Here is a 15557-nt window from a genome sequence, read left to right on the forward strand (position 1 = left end):
GCATCCTGCCCAGGAGCCTCTCTTCATAGTTCCTGCTTTGCCCCCAGCCCTACCCCTCCCCAGCCCTGCACTGCCCCCAGCCCTATCCCACCCCCAAACCCTGCCCCTCCCCAGCCCTACCCCACCCCTATATCTACCCCAACCCCAGCCCTCCCCTCCCCAGCCCTGCCCCTCCCCAGCCCTGCACTGCCCCCAGCCCTACCCCACCTCCAGCTCTGCACTGCCCCCAGCCCTACCCCTCCCCAGCCCTACCCCACCTCCAGCCCTGCCCCTCCCCAGCCCTACCCTCCCCAGCCCTGCCCCTCCCCAGCCCTGCACTGCCCCCAGCCCTGCTCTGCCCCCAGCCCTACACTGCCCTCAGCCCTACCCCACCTCCAGCCCTGCACTGCACCCAGCCCTACCCCTCCCCAGCCCTACACCACCCCCAGCCCTGCCCCACCCCCGGCCCTACCCCAACCCCAGACCCTGCTCCATTATTTTTTCCAAACAGACCCAGCATCTCCAAAGAGCAGTGTTCTCATTCAGGAGCTGGTAGAATGCAAGAATGCTTTTCAAAGGGTATTTAACAACCCAAAGCACTTTTTTTAAGTTTCTCAAAGATAAGTGGATAGTCACTGAACATGGATACAGTATGCATCTACACTAAAAAGAGTTCCTTAAATGTTTTAAAATTTTTTTCTCATTATAAAAATAATACAGGATCTTGGGTAGAAATTTAAAAAGAATAGTATAAAGTAAAAGAAACAACATATTTCCACAATCCAAGGTTAACCATTGTGAACATTTCAAATTATGTCCTTTGATCTTTTGTAAATTTATATATTCAAATACCATTTTGAGGTGATACTATTTATTTATTTATTTTAATATATTTGTATTGACTTCAGAGATGAAGAGGGAAAGAGAGATAATAATATGGATAAGCCGAAACTGGTTTGGCTCAATGGATAGAGCTTAGACTTGTGGACTAAAAGGTCCCAGGTTCGATTCCAGTCAAGGGCATGTACTTGGTTGCGGGCACATCTGCAGTAGGGGTTGTGCAAGAGGCAGCTGATCGATGATTCTCTCTCATGGATGTTTTTAACTCTATCCCTCTCCGTAAAAAATCAATAAAATATATTAAAAAAAATAATAACATAGATGAGAAACAATCATTGATCAGCTTCATCCTAAAAGCTCCCTACTGGGGTTGGACCCACAGCCAGGGCATGTGCCCTGAAGTGGACTCAATGCATGACCTCCTGGTTCCTAGATCAATGCTCAATAATGAGCATGCCTCCAGGGCAAGATGATACTATTTGTTACCTATGTATCCCGATTTGTTTCTTTTAGTTATGATGTACGCATTCCACTACATCTATAACCATATTTTCCATTTAGTAAGGCACTGTTTATTTTCCCCAGCTTTATTGAGAAATAATTGATATACAGTGTACAAGTATAAGGCAGAGAGCACAATGGTATGATTTACACACACTGTGAAATGATGACCACATTGGGTTCAGCTAATATCCATCAAAGATGTGACAAACCAACATTGAAATCTCTAATGTAATTTGAGTTAGTTTTTTCTTCAAAGGCAAACCTACAATTCTTACTGTTGCAAAAATGTTGTGCTATTGGCAAAAATGAGCTTGTACTTGTAATTAAAGCGCAGGGCGTGGTGGGTCTGCAGGCTGGGGCTCTACAGCCCTGGCCTCTTGCCCTTGACCTCTGCCTTTTCACATGCGGTTCCTTTCTCCTTCCAGACTTCACATGAGGCTGGGCATGGATATGCTGCCCCTTCTGGACAGGCTCCACAGTCTGTCTTCCCACCACTGGGTGACAGAGGGGAGAGCCCACTGTGTCAGGCTGTGGAGCATATGAAGCATACACCTCAGCAGCTCTGGTGGTGACCTTAGCACCAGCATGTGCAGAGCCTGTGCTGGCCTCTGGGGTGTGCTCTGTGCAGGCCCAGCTCACCCACAGCTCCTCTCCCTCTGATTCTCAGCCACCTTCCTGGTCCTTCTGCTAGGAGCTCTGGTTCTCTCAGAACTTAGACTCCTCTCCCCCCATGAGCTGTGTTGAAGCTTAATATAACAAGATGCTTTTCAGGGGAAGCTGGCAAGAGAAAAGAAAAAAAAAAAAAAAAAAAACATTAGCAAGATTTCCTCCAATACTTTAGAGTCCAGGGCCCCGTTTTCCCATGTCCTAACCAGAGATGGTTTATTTTTCAGTATTTGAGAGACTAATGTCCAGGCCATGTCTTTAGAGCCAGGCCAGGAGAGAAGAGGGAAGGGTCCAGGGCAGCCCCCACTCTGGCTCCCACAGGCCCCTGGCCCAGTCCCCTCTGAGTCATTTTTGTCCTGCTCACAGAGCAGTGCTAAGACTCACTGCCTTCAAGACGAATCAGCTCACCACCGCGCTGGTCACTTGCCAGGTTCTCACTTCTATCCCCGTCTCCCCACTGCTATTTCTCTCTGGAGTCCGAGTTATTCTTCTGTCCTGAAACCGTATTGTCATCATCGGGTGGACAGCTGGCCATTGACCTGCTCCATGTCGGTGGCTCCAAAATGGTGTGTTCTATTCCTTTGAGAAGAAGAAATGGAAGGAAGACAATGGGTCTGGACAGCAAGTAGAAATACATGGGGAGAGGTTTCTTTTCTCTAAGTACTTTGAAGTGCTATGTGGATTGGCATGAGGTACTTTTATTTTATTGTTCTCTCTGGGTGTTCTTCCTGAAGGTGGTGACTGCATTGTCTGGCTGCTCAGGTACAGAAACAAGAGGGTGAGTGTGCTGTCCTATGTGCCAAATTACAAGGTGTTTGTGGTGTTCTGCGTTTCTGAGCCTCTCTCACCATGGGAGTCAGGTCTGGACAGAGGCAAGGACAGCCATGAGTGGCTGTTCCCAGGGCTTCCTGACAGCTCTCCTCTGTCTGACCTCTACCCCTGTGGTCTGTGCTCATTGCCAGCTGAATCCACAAGCCAGAGGAGGCTGGAGCCCTGAGTCACTGTGTGGAGAGGACAAGCTTTGGTGGCTCCCTGGCCCACGTCACGGTACACAAGGAGCAAGATTTTACTGGGTTCAGACACTGAAATATTCTTCATGACAGCCCACATTATTGCCCTAATGTCTCAGTCTTTGACGAACAATTAGACCCTCCCTGACTGGACCACAAAGTAAAGTGTCAGACCTTTGATGAGCGATGCTCTGTCTCTCACCTTTGGTTAACCCCCTAAAAATGGGGATGTGTTGATTTCACTCACCAGCATTACTTTTTTTCGTCTTCCAGTAAAGTTGACAGATAAATTGGAGCCATCTCTGGAAGGAGAGAGCATATGAAGACAAGGTATTATTATTATTATTACGTTAATTTGAGCACCATGCTGCCGAGTACACACAGAAAAATTGTTTACCCTCCCTGACCTTTAACAGAGCATATGTGTCGTTTCTGCAGTTGCAATCTGTAGATGATTAAAAAGCACGTTCTTCCAATGAAAACACTGCCTTCCTTCATCCTTGTCCTTCGGTAGCGTCTCTCAACCCAACCAAGACACCGAGAAGTGAATCTGCTCTGTGAACAGGACCCTGGCCCAGCGATCCTGGAATGGCACAACACGCCCATCCTTGTCACTTGGGGGATGTGGTTAATGAAGCAGAGGGTCACTGTGGGAGGACTGTGCTGCCCATGTTGTGTTTGTGAGAAGGTTAAAAGGTTTGGAAGCTCCTTTAAGAAACCATGTGGTACAGTGAAGGAGCTGTTCCCACTAGTGATCACATAAGAAGTGGCTGAGTCACAGCAGCTTATTAAAGGCTGAGGAAAGCCTGTGATGGGATGAGAACGTAGCTGTGGAGGTCACTGTTCTGGTGGTTGACTCACAACCCCACTGACTCCCAGTTCTCCTCAGCAATTCCTAATACTCAACCCGGGCCCCAACTGGACTTGTTGGGCCCGAATCTCTGAGACAAGAAAACCAAATCTTGGTCACCCCTTTTATCCTTTAACCTTTTTTAAAAAAAAAATGTAATTGTGGATTCACATTATTTGTAAGAGATAATGCAGATGTGGCCCAGCTAATCTGACCTGGTTTTCCTCAATAATATCTTATATAAAGCTCACAACCAGGTTATTGGCTTTGACCCAATCACCCAGTAAGGACAAGCTTCCTGATTCCCTTTGTACACTTTTTCTCGTGTGAGTGTTGAGCCCTGTGCTCTTTTATCACGGTCATTTGCCATGCGGTCCAGATAGGGAACAGCTCTCTACCAGATACCCAGCACCGAGGAAACTGCCTTCTATTCTTGTTTTTGTTGGTACATTTTTATCACAGAAAAATATACACAATGAAATTTAACAGTTTAACTGATTTTCAGTGCGCAGTTCGGTGGTGTTAAGTACATTCATATTGTGGTGCTGCTGTAACCACAATCATCTCCATCACTGTTCTCATCTTCTCCAACTGCAGCTCTGGCGCCACTAAACAACAACACTGCATCCATCCCACCTCTGGTACCCTCCATCTTACCTGTCCCTATGACTGACAGATCCAGGGACCTCATGTGAACGGGGTCACACAATATTTGTCTTTCTGTGACTGGCTTCTTTCACTGAGTCATGTCTTCAGGGTGCATCCAGGTTGTAGTGTGTGTCACATGTGCTATTTTTCTAAATTGAATTTATTGGGGAGAGATTGGTAATGACATTCTATAGCTTTCAGGTAAACAGTTCTATAATACATCATCTGTATGTTGAACTGTGTGTCTCACTGCCCTTGCCCCTCCCCCCAAGTCAGGTCTCCTTCCATCACTATTTATCCTTTCTAAACCCTCTTCTACACACACCCCTTTCTCTCTGAGAATCACCAAACTGCTGTCTGTGTCTTTGAATTCTTTTCTTTGCTTAACACCTTCGCCTTTTTCACCTAGTCCCCCAACCTCCCTCTCCTCTGACAACTGTCAGTCTGTTCTCTATATCGATGATCCTGTTTCTATTTTGATGTAGTTTAATTTGTTCATTAGATTCCACATATAAGTGAAGCCATAAGGAACTTGTATTTCTATGACTGGCTTACTTCCCATCACTGAGCATAATACTCACTAGCTCCATCCGTGCTGTTCCAAAAGGAAAGATTTCCTTTCTGGGTGTGTGGGTGAGTAGTATTCTGTTGTGTATAATGTAGCACAGCTTTGTCTCCTCTTATCTGCTGCTGGGCACTTGGGCTGCTGTGAAATCTTCGCTATTGTAAATAATGCTGCAATGATATATCTCAGAAGGGAAAATGCTAGGTCATTTTGATTTTTAATTGTTGAGGGAACTTCATACTGCTTTCCACAGTGGTTGCACCAATCTGCATTCCCACGTGGGTTCCCTTTTCTCCACATCCTCACCAGCACTTGATGTTTATTGACTTATTGATGATAGCCATTCTGACAGATGTGAGGTGATTCCTCACTGTGATGTTCATTTCTATTTCTGTGATTCTCAGCATCTTTTTATTTGTGATGTAATGGTCATCTGCAGGTCCTTGTTGCAGAAGTATCTACTTAGGTACTTTGCCCATTTATAAATTGGATTGTTTAATTTTTATAATGTTGAGGTTTGTAAGTTCTTTCTAAATTTTGGATATTAAGCCAGCTGTTACCAGGTAGCTGTATCATTAGAAAATATGTTCTCCCATTCAGTGGGTTTTCTTTTCATTTTGTTGATGTTTCCTTTGTTATGCTAAACATTTGTTTGATGTAGTCCCATTTGTGTAGTTTTTCTTTTGCTTCCCTTTTCCAAATAGATATATCAGAATAAAAAATATTGCTATGAGTATTGCCTTTATTTTCTTCTAGAATTTTTATGGTTCAATTTTTACATTCAAGTCTTTAATCCATTCCCACTTTACTCTTCTGTAAGGCATAAGAAGGTAGTCTGCTTCCATTTATTTTTGTACATATCTTTCCAATTTTCCCAATAACATTTATTGAATGGACTATCTTTAGTCCATTGTATGTTCTTGTATCCTCTGTCAAGTATTGAACATAAATGCATTGGTTTATTTTTGTTCTTTTTATTCTTTCCAGTGACCTATATGTGTGTTTTATGCCAGTACCATGCTATATTTATTACTCTGGTCTTGTACTATAGTGTGATCTCAAGTAGCATGATTCCTCCAACTTTGTTCTTCTTTCTCAAGATCACTGTGGCTCCTGGTTTGATTTTGTTTGATTTATGTGAGTGTGTGTGTGTGTGTGTGTGTGTGTCTGTTGGTTTTTTTTCTCTCTTTCTTTTGTACCTCTATACACATTTTTGTGATATTTGTTGTAGCTTTCTGAAATACGCCATTGAACATTTTAATGATGTTATCTTCTTATCTGTGAACACAATATATGCTTTTAGTTGTATCTTCTTTGGCTCCTTCCTCTTCCTTTTTTTCTTTCTTTCTTTCTTTCTTTCTTTCTTTCTTTCTTTCTTTCCTTCTCTTTCTATTTTTCTTTTTTCTTTTTTTATTTATTTCTTTCCTTCTCTTCTTCCCCCCCACCCCCCCTTCCATTCTTCCTTTGTTTTTGTATGTGTGAATCCTCATCATAGGATATTTTTTCCTTTGCTTTTTGAGAAAGTGTGGAAGGGAGACAGTGAGCAGAGAGGGAAGGAAGGAAGGAGGATGGAAGGAAGGAAGGAGGGAGGGAAGTGAGAGAAAGAGAGAGAGAGCTAGAGCCAATGATAGGAGACTCATGATTCATTGCTTCCTGCACTCACACAAATGGTGACACCAGGAATCAAAACTGTAATACAGGTATGTGCTCTTGACCGGAAATGGAACCTGTGGCCATTTGGCACTTTAACCATTTGGCAAAACCGATCAGGGTTCCAATTTCTTTTCTTCAGTGTCTTTAATTTTTTGAGTACTGGTCTTTTACATTCTTAGTTAAATGTAATTTTAGATATATGTTTATTTGAATGTGCATGAGATTTTTTCTTAGTTTCCTTTTTCAAAGGTCATTATTGGAGTGTAAAAATGCAGCTGATTTCTGGATATTTATTTTCTGTCTTGCTGTGTTCTGAATTCATTTATCAGTCCTACAGTTGGGTGTTTTTTTGTTTATTTTATTTTTTAATGGAATCATTTGGGTTTGCTGTACACATTATGCCATCTCCAAATGATGACAGTCACACTTGTTTCTTTCCAATTCAAATGCTTTTCATTTCTTCTAATTGCAGTGGCTGGGACTTCCAGCACTATGTTGAGCCCGTATGGTGGCAGCAGACATCGCTGACTTGCTCCTGATCTGAAGAAAAACACGTTTACCTTTTGGCCATGGAGGATGAGATAGCTTTGTCCTACATGATCTTCATCCTGTTGAGGTGCGTTCCTCTATTCACACTTTGCTGAGAGTTGTTAGAATGAATGGGTACTGGGTTTTGTTGAATTCTCTTGATGCATCTATTGTTATGTGATTTTATTCTTTATTTTGTTTATGCTGTATCATGTTCTTTATGTGCAGATACTGTACCAAGCTTACAAGCCCAGAATAAACCCCACTTTTTAATGTGTTACTGGATCCAGTTTTCCAATATTTTGTTGAGGATTTTAGCATCTGCGGTCATCAGGGATATTGGCTTATAATTTTTTTCTTTCTAATGTCTATTCTGGTTTTGGGATTAGCATAATGCTGGACTCATAAAAGGAGATTGGGAGTCTCCCCTTGTCTTGAATGTTCTGGATGAGTTTGAGGAGAACAGGTATTATTTCTTCGCTGAATGTTTGATGAAATGCACTGTGATGCCATCCAGTTCAGCACCTATGTTGTATGAGAGGTTGTTTTTTGTTTTAATCCTCACTCAGGATATTTTCCCCAAAGGTTTTATTTGTTTGTTTACCATTGGCCCAAGCATGTATTGAGGCGATGCTCAGGCGAATTGGCTGTGACCACAGTGGACCTTCCTACAGTGTATGAGCTGCTGACAGGTGTTGACCACGTGGAGCACAATTCACCTCAGCCGGGTCTGGTGCTTGCTTAGATGTCTCTTTGGATAAGGTGCTTGTGAGGCTGACCCTGGGAGTGTTGGTCCTTGGGCATCGTGGGAGGGACTCTGGTGCTGACCAATGTCAGATTCTTTAAGTGACTGGCCAAGGGCAATCTATTTGGATCTACAAAGCAAGTCACATTTTGTGACAGCCACTGCTGAGACTGAGTGAGCTCAGGAAAGTCCAAGCAGGGCACCCAAGCTGGCTTTTACTAGCACTGAGCCTGGGGACAGGTCAGCAAAAGTCGCAGAGAACCCCGTGTTCTGCCTCTCTGTGTGCTTCCATCTGCTGGGTGCCTGTGAGCCTCAGTCAATGACAGAACCTCTGCAAGTACTCAAGTTGCAGAAGGACAGTTCTCAGGAAGTCCCCAGGTTGAGCTGAGTGTGTTCACCAGATTGATGCAGGTTCAAGCTCAGTGTCAGTATTGGGTCTGAGGCGACTCAGCAGAAGTCCTAGGGTACACCAGGTCCAGCTGCCACGCGCTGGGTCCTCACACATCTTTGAGCAGTGTACAGAAGATGCACACCTGGCATTCTTTGTAGAAGGAGAATGAAAAAGTCAAAAGAGGCTGCTTCCCAGGATTTAAGATGTCTTGGGTCTGTAATCTGAGATCAGCTGTGTGACTCAGGGCTTTACAGAGGGTCTGTGGATTCTCAAAGGCCAGAGAGCTGCTTCCTGTTGTGGATGATACTGGGTCCCCTGGGTTGAGAGGGAGAGCGTGGCAGGATCATGCAGGTGTGATCCCTTCATCATGTAGTAAAAAGCAGAGTCCCCTCAGGCTTGGCTAATTTTAGCAGAGTCATCCCTCCATTTCCATCCTGAGAGAACTGCAGCTCTCCATACCTTCCCACCACAGGCACACTCACTGGCTTCCAGGCAGCACTGTTCTGCCTTCTTTCCTGAAGGCTGGGTGAGCCAGGCTGACTGGAGTGTAGGGAAGGGAGGATAGAGGTCCCTTTGGTGGGTTGAAATGCTACTAGGACCATTAAGGCTTAAATTTATTTTTTCTGTGTTTGCTCCCACTCTAGACCTAAGCAGCCAAAGTGATGCTTAGCTCGCTCTCATGGAAGCACAGTTCTGCCTTGCACCAGTGCCCCATGTCACCAGATCAGTGCAGGGAGCAACTGGAGGAAGAAGACAGGGCATTCCTCTCCCAGCGGTGCAACACCATCACAGGCATGATGCCGCCTGGAGAGCTACCACTGCTGGAGTGAGCGCTGAAGGCTTTTAGGCACAGAACGAAATGATCTTATTTATATCTTTTAAGATCACTCTGATTTGCAGTTTTATATTACTTAAAATTATTTTACTAATTTAATTCAATTAGAGATGACATTCAATATTAGTTTCAAGTGTACAAAATATTGGTTAGATATTCGTATAGCATATAAAGTGATCCCCGGACAAGTCTAGCATGAAATATCATTTAAAAAAGTTTGAATGCTATTCATGAGGGCTCCAACCTCATAACCTAATCACCTCAAATACAGACCTTTTATTTGTTTTTAATCAAACTTATTTGAGTGACTTTCATTAATAAAATTGCAAAAGTCAGGTGTGCATTTTCATAATGCATCGTCTGTGTAGTGTACTGTGTGCTCACTGCCTTCAAGTCTCCTTCCATCCATTTATCCCCCTAAGCCCACTTTTCTCTCTTTGAAACCCACATTCCGTAACCCTACTTCCCATCTCCCACTTTTCACCCCCAACTGATTCCCCAAAACCCACACCTGCCAGCCCCCAATGCCCACAATTACACCAAGCCCACCCCCCATAATTACCATTCACCTCCACCCCCACTCGCCACCCTACATCCCACACTCTGCACCACCCACTTTCAACCCCCACCCCCACCCCCACCTCCCTCTAACCACTCCCCACCCCCCACTTCACACCCCCCTTCCCCTTCCCCTGCTTGTGATTTGACATTTGAAATGATATTTGAGATGTGTCTTGAGGGCTCAGGTAGGATTCAGACAGATGAAGAGGGTGAGAATGTGCTTCAGGTACAGAGAGTGGACACTAGGCCTGGAGGCAGGAGAGATGAAGACTGGAGAGACCAGAGCATATGCCCCTCAGGTGCCTGTGAGTGAGGGGTCAGGGCAGGGAAAGAGAAGACCCTTCATGGAGGGCAAAGGCAGAGGGAAAGGGGAGCAACCACAGAGCAAGGGAGAAAGGGGGCCCCCATGGGAAGACAGGCAGGAGGACAGGGGACCAGGGAAAGGGGAAGGCTGAGGAACAAGGGCTCCACCATGGGAAAACAGGGGATTCTCCATGGAGGGGTGTTTCCCCTGTTACCTGTCTCTACTCCCATGTACCCCTTCCCTGGCCCCTCCATGGATGGTGCCCTAACCCCACTCTCCTGCTCAGATCATGTGGGGTCTCTTTTCCTTCCTGCCCTCCTACCATCATGGAGGATGCCTTCTACCCCCTGCCCTGCCATCTACTTAAAGACCTGAGCCTAAGTCCTTGCTGTCTCAAAGTAGGGCTCCCTCCTCCCCCTCCCCAGCCTCTCCTCTGCATGGAGGGTTCACTTTACCCCTTTCCCTACCATCTATTTAAGGACATGAGCCTAAGTCCTCGCTGTCTCAAAGTAGGATTCCCTATCTCCCAGCCTCTCCTCCCCATGAAGGGTTCTCTGTTCCATTTCCTCAATGCCTTGTCCCCTGCATGTAGGGTTCTGTCTCCTCCCCACCCTTCTCCCTCAAAGTGAGGTTCCCTGTCCCCTGTCCTGCCCCATCCATGGAGGGTACCTTCTCCCTGCCCCTCCCCGTCAAAGTTAGGATCCATTTCCCCCTGCTCTACCCCCTTCATGGGTAGTTCTGTCTCCTCTCTGGCCTGCTCTAAGTGGGTTCCCTTTCCTCCTGACCTGCCCCCTGCATTGAGGGTTTACTGTCCAACTGCCCTGCCCCTCCATAAAGGGTTCCTTGTTTCTATTCTCCCTGCCTGCCTGCCCCTCTAACTGGGTTTCCCTTTCCTCCTTCTCTTTCCTCTGCATGGAGGGTTTCCTGTCCCCACTATCCTGTCCCTTCAAGTGGGGTTCCCTGTCCCCCAACTCTGACCCCTCTCTGAAGGATTCCCTGTCCACACTTCCTGCTTGGAGGGTTCCCTGTCCCCCTGTCCTGTCCCCTCTATGGAAGGGCCCCTCTCTTCCCTGTCCTGCCCCATCCGTGGAAGGTTCCTATCCTAGTGCCCTCACCTGTTCAGAGGGAACCTTCTTGTCCCTGCCCTCACCCCTCCATGAGAGGGAACCCTCTCCTTCCTGCCCCTTTCCCCTCAAAGTTAGGATCCCTGTCCCCCTGCCCTGCCCCCTTCTGTCTCCTCTCTGGCCTGCTCTCTCAAGGTGGGTTCCCTTTCCTCCTGACCTACCCCCTGCATTGAGGATTCCAGGTCCACCTGCCCTGCCCCCTCCATAAAGGGTTCCTTGTTTCCCTTCTCCTCCCTGCCTGCCCCCTCTAACTGGGTTTCCCTTTTCTCCTGCCCTCCCCTTTGCATGGAAGGTTCCCTGTCCCCTGCCTTGCCCCCTCCATGGAGTGTCCCCTGTCCCCATGCCCTGCCCCCTCCCAGGAGGGTTCCCTGACCCCCTGCCCTGTACCCTCCATGGAGATTCCCTTCTCCTCCCAGCCCAGCCCCCTTCATGGAGGGTGCTGTCTTCTCCCTGCCCTTCCCCCTCCATGGAAGGTCCCCTCTCCTCCCTGCCCTGCTCCCTCAGTGGAGGGTTCCCATCCCTCTACCCTGCACCTTCCATGGAGGATCCCCTCTCCTCCCTGCCACGACTCCTCCATGGAGGGTCCCCTCTTCTCCCTGCCCTGGCCCTTCCATGGAGGGTCCCCCCTTCTCCCTGCCCTGGCCCCTCCATGGAGGGTCCCCTACCTACATGCCCTCTCCATGGAGTTTCCTCATCTCCCTGGCATTCCCCACCATGGAGAGTCCCTTCTCCTCCATGTCCTTTTCCTCCATCCTTCTACCCTGCCCCCTCCATGGAGGGTCCACTCTCCTCTCTACCCTGGCTTCTCCATGGAGGTTCTCCATCTCCCTGGCCTTGCCCTTCCATGGAGGCATCCTCTTTCCTCCCTGCCCTTGCCCCTCCATGGAGGGCCCACTCCCCTCCCTTCTCTGGCCCCTCAATGGAGGGTTCCCATCCCCTACTCTGTCTCCTCCATAAAGGGTCCACTCTCCTCCCTGCCCTCACCCCTCAATGGAGGGTTCCCATCCCCTTCCCTGTCCCCTCCATGGAGGGTCCCCTCTCCTCCCTGCCCTCACCTCTCATTGGAGAGTTCCCATCCCCTACCCTATCTCCTCCATGGAGCGTCCCCTGTCCTCCCTGCCCTCACCTCTCATTCCCATTCCCTATCCTGTCCCTTCCATGGAGAGTCCTCTCTCCTCCTTGCCCTCACCTCTCATTGGAGGGTTCCCATCCCCTATCCTGTCGCCTCCATGGAGGGTCCCCTCTCCTCCCTGCCCTCACCTCTCATTGGAGGGTTCCCATCCCCTATCTTGTCACCTCCATGGAGGGTCCCCTCTCCTCCCTGCCCTCACCCCTCAATGGAGGGTTCCCATCCCCTATCTTGTCACCTCCATGGAGGGTCCCCTCTCCTCCCTGCCCTCACCCCTCAATGGAGGGTTCCCATCCCTTTCCCTGTCCCCTCCATGGAGGCTACCTTCTCCTCCCTTACCCAACCAACCCCTTCATGGAGGGTTCACTGCCTCCCCTGCCCTGCCCCCTCCATGGAAGGTCCCCTCTCCCCCTGCCCTGGTCCCTCCATGCTGGGTCTTCTGTTTCCCTGCCATGTCCCGTCATTCACAGGCTCTGAGAGGTACGTGCTCCGGTCCCCAGTGTTCATCTGTCCTGCCTCCAGGCCGTGTCCACTGTCTGTACCTGAAGCACATCTCACCGTCTTCATCTGCCTAAATCCTGCCTGGCTCTCAGGACACATGTCAAATACCATTTCAAATGTCAAATCACCAAGTCCTCTTTAAAAACATAAACCTTATTACCCTTTCTAGTGCCTAAAAGCCTTCATGCTGTGACAGAATTTTCAACCCACATTGTGGCTCCCCCCACCCCTTCCCTTTACTGTGTCCATCCAGCCTGGCTGTCCTTGCCCAGGGGCACTGCCTCTCCTTTAGGGGTGGCTTCCCTAGGTCTCCATGTGGCCAGCTCTCTTTCAACAGCTAGGTCTAAATTTAAATATCTTGGGGAGCTCTTCCCTGAGCCTGATGGGGATTCACAGTGCTGGGGAGCCCCTTTATAGCCCTATGGGGTACATATGGCAATAGGTCACAGAACTAACAGATGTCAGAATGGTAAGAGAGGTCATAGATGTAACCTAGTAACCCTTCGAGGTCAGCCAGGTGGGCCAACCTCCTAAGTTTTTCTTGTGTTGTTGTTGTTCAAAGTCAGTGAATAACCTTTTATTGATACCAACACACCCCAGGCCCTCTTCAGAAATCACAGGTGGTATGGCTCACCCAGAGGTTGTGGCCCTCAGTATCCAGGGGTTCTTGAAAGTGACAACTTGGTAATAGAGTTGGTTAGAGGGGCATGAGGGACTCAACTTGGCTGGCTGGCTTTGAGGCTAGAGGCAGGGACCAAAGGTCAAGTATTTTTGTGAGCCCCCAGGAAGTTGGGAGTGGCTTTGGCAGAGACACAGAAGGGAATTGTCCCATAAGGAATGTTTTCTGATACAAGGGCCTCTGTTTGGGTCACCAGGGGGTGTGGCCAGCCTACAAACCACCACAGGCCCCTCGCCCAGTTCCCCCCATGTCCCAAGGGAACCCCCACCCTGATCGGGGACATCCTTCATTGCAAACCAGATGGCCTCACCCATGTACCAGGCCTCTATTCTATCTAATAAAAGAGTAATATGTAGATTGACCATCACTCCAACACACAAGATGGCTGAACTCATGTGGACAAAGATCCTGCCCCCATGTGGACAGAAGATGGCTGCCACAAGATGGCCAACAGGGAGGGCAGATGGGAGGGACCAGGCCTGTAAGGGAGGGCAGTTGGGGGTAATCAAGCCTGCAGGAGAGGCCAGTTAAGGGTGACCAGGCTGTCAGAGGAGGGAAATTTGCGTTAAGTAGGTCTGCAGGGAAGTGCAGTTGTGGGGGACCCAGTCCTACAGGGGAGAGTAGTTGGGGGCAAACAGGCTGGCAGGGGAGCAGTTAGGAGTAATCAGGCTGTCAGGGGAGTGGTTAGGGGATGATCAGGCTGGCAAGCAGAAGCAGTTAGGGGGAATCAGGAAGGCAAGCAGGTGAGCAGTTGGGATCCAGCAGTCCTGGGTAGTGAGAGGGATGTCTGACTGCCCGTTTAGCATCAATCCCCCTTGGATCATACCTAAATGGCAGTTGGACATCTCTTGAGGGGTCCCAGATTGGAGAGGGTGCAGGCTGTGCTCATGGACCTCCCCCACACCACCTGTGCATGAATTTCTTGCACTGGGCCTCTAGTTTTATTATAATTAGTCCTGGACCTTAGTAAGGTTGCCTTGAGGTCATGTTGTCTTCCTTTGACTTTGTACCAAGAACTGGCTGGTTCTGAATGCAGGTGGTCCATGGCTGCTGGGCTGCCTATAGAGAGATGGTCTGAGGCAATGTTGTTCTAGCTCCTGTTCAGGACCCCAGGGCAGATCCCACACCAGCTGCTCTATGTCTAACTTCCTACCTCATATCTCAGTCTCCTTGCCTCTTACTATCCTGCAAGTGGGCATCATGAAAAGTTTCATGCAGATTCTGGTGTGAACTCCGATATCGGAATGAAGTAGGAAAATGGGTCAGAGAAGGCTCTGAGATGAAAAGAATTTAATACATATTTAGAATCAGGAACATGCCCTGTTAAATTCTGGTAAAAAAGGCAGTGGAGGGCTAGAGGCTTGCAAAGGAGTGGTTAACAAAGAGAAATCTGAAAGCCAAATCCACACAGAGGTAGGGAATAGACCAAGCATGCCATTAGCAAGAATACAGCATGGTGTTGAATTAAAAGGTTTCTAAGGTAGGTGTTATTTTCCTGTGCTTCTGAAGCAGGAATTTTAGGGGGACACATAGGCAGGCTTAGGGATTTTTTAGAATTGAGGTTCATGGAAAGCTGGGCTGCAGATTGAGAGAAAGTACATTTTCATAACATGAAAGCCAGGTGCAGTTACATTTCCATAAGACAAAGAAGCAGCAACAGGCATATTTACATTAGATAAGGGAACTGGAAGTAGCCAAGAAAGGTCACATTTACAAAATAAAGAGAAGGAAGCACTTCATTCAGAAGGAGAGGGAGAAAGCCCAAAGGTGATGGGAAAACTGTTAGGATGGGGGGGAGGGGAGAGGGGAAGAACCTTAGAAGTCCCAGGTGAGGTTCAACCCTTGAGTCCAGAAGTTACTATGGTAACCAGTCTAAAGAAATAGTGACCAATCAGAGGGGACAGTAAGGCACCAGGATGTATAGCCTTTATAAGCTGTTGGGAAGAGGAACTCAGTGGGACTCTTCCCCATCCCCATATGGGAGTCAATTTAGGGACCCTTCTCCCCCTCCCTACTTGGTCCAACTTGGGAGGCCATTCTGTGGG

The 15557-nt window shown here is 48.0% G+C and overlaps 1 long non-coding RNA gene across 1 annotated transcript; it reads right to left on the minus strand.

Annotated features, from left to right (window-relative positions):
• Positions 1–2303: 2303 nt before the first annotated feature.
• LOC311631354 lies at positions 2304–3523 on the minus strand. Its single transcript, XR_014796561.1, has 3 exons — positions 3407–3523; positions 3247–3301; positions 2304–2568 (listed from the first exon to the last, which is right to left on the minus strand). It is a non-coding gene; the product is annotated as an uncharacterized lncRNA (long non-coding RNA).
• Between the last annotated feature and the right edge of the window lie 12034 nt (positions 3524–15557).

This window comes from Pipistrellus hanaki, assembly GCF_964339955.1.
Source record: "Pipistrellus hanaki genome assembly, chromosome: 12".
NCBI classification, from domain to species: domain Eukaryota; kingdom Metazoa; phylum Chordata; class Mammalia; order Chiroptera; family Vespertilionidae; genus Pipistrellus; species Pipistrellus hanaki.